This window comes from Moschus berezovskii, chromosome 15, assembly GCF_049115385.1.
Source record: "Moschus berezovskii isolate FMDL1 chromosome 15, NW_MosBer_1.0, whole genome shotgun sequence".
NCBI classification, from domain to species: domain Eukaryota; kingdom Metazoa; phylum Chordata; class Mammalia; order Artiodactyla; family Moschidae; genus Moschus; species Moschus berezovskii.
Window position 1 is genome coordinate 55,896,249 of NC_142474.1, and position 1,704 is coordinate 55,897,952.

General features: G+C 39.4%; 1 non-coding gene across 1 annotated transcript; it reads left to right on the plus strand.

The window, feature by feature from the left end:
- Nucleotides 1-494: 494 nt before the first annotated feature.
- Nucleotides 495-600, plus strand: LOC129535452 (U6 spliceosomal RNA). Its single transcript, XR_008681659.2, has one exon. It is a non-coding gene; the product is annotated as a U6 spliceosomal RNA (small nuclear RNA).
- The last annotated feature ends 1,104 nt before the right edge of the window (nt 601-1,704 follow it).

Here is a 1,704-nt window from a genome sequence, read left to right on the forward strand (position 1 = left end):
GACTCAACGTGCCCACAGTCAAAAAGAACTTATATGAGTGCTAAGACAATGCAGAATATAAACACTGGCTTTTGAGATGTCTCCATTATTCTGTTCCTAGTTCTTTTTGTCACACAGACTGAGCCCTGCTTACCTGACTTACTCTTGCTTATGCTTTGGCTTCCTTTCACCTCCTGTTTTCCAGGCCCCTCCCTTACTTCCTCTTCTTTCTTTCACAAACAGCTCCATAGCTAAGACCCTCTCGATCCAAGTACCACAGCTTATGTGGATTGCATGAGATGGTGTGAGATTCTATATACAAGAGAACTTTGTAAACTATGAAATGTTGTACAAATGTAAAGAATGATGACATTGGTGGTTGGGATGATGCTTTGTCATTCTAAAGCCCAGCAGTTTAACCCTAGTGATGATAACTCAGCAGTTTTGAGTTCTTATTTGGGTCAGTTAATGAGCCTTTAAACAGCTATGTCTTCTTTGTGAAAGAAGAAATTAGTCCGCTCGCTTCGGCAGCACATATACTAAAATTAGAACGATACAGAGAAGATTAGCATGGCCCCTGCACAAGGATGACACGCAAATTCTGAAGTGTTCCATATTTTTAGACAGAAATATAGATCAGTGGAACAAAATAGAAAGCCCAGAGATAAATCCACGCACCTATGGACACCTTATCTTTGACAAAGGAGGCAAGAATATAAAATGGACAAAAGACAGTCTCTTTAACAAGTGGTGTTGGGAAAACTGGTCAGCCACTTGTAAAAGAATGAAACTAGAACACTTCCTAACACCATACACCAAAATAAACTCAAAATGGATTAGAGAGCTAACTGTAAGACCAGAAACTATAAAACTCCTAGAGGAGAATGTAGGCAAAACACTCTCCGACATAAATCACAGCAGGATCCTCCAAGACCCACCTCCCAGAGTATTGGAAATAAAAGCAAAAATAAACAAATGGGACCTAATTAAAATCAAAAGCTTCTGCACAGCAAAGGAAACTATAAGTAAGGTGAAAAGACAGCCTTCAGAATGGGAGAAAATAATAGCAAATGAAACAACTGATAAAGGATTAATCTCCAAAATATACAAGCAGCTCCTGCAGCTCAATTCCAGAAAAATAAATGACCCAATCAAAAAATGGGCCAAAGAACTAAACAGACATTTCTCCAAAGAAGACATACAGATGGCTAACAAACACATGAAAAAATGCTCAACATCCCTCATAATCAGAGAGATGCAAATCAAAACCACAATGAGATACCATTTCACACCAGTCAGAATGGCTGCTATCCAAAAGTCTACATGCAATAAATGCTGGAGAGGATGTGGAGAGAAGGGAACCCTCTTACACTGTTGGTGGGAATGCAAACTAGTACAGCCACTATGGAGAACAGTGTGGAGATTCCTCAAAAAACTGGAAATAGAACTGCCATATGATCCAGCAATCGCCCTCCTGGGCATACACACCAAGGAAACCAGAATTGAAAGAGACACATGTTCATTGCAGCACTGTTTATAATAGCGAGGACATGGAAGCAACCTAGATGTCCATCTGCAGACGAATGGATAAGAAAGCTTTGGTACATATACACAATGGAGTATTATTCAGCCATTAAAAAGAATGCATTTGAATCAGTTCTAATGAGGTGGATGAAACTGGAGCCTATTATACAGAGTGAAGTAAGCCAGAAAGAAAAACACCAA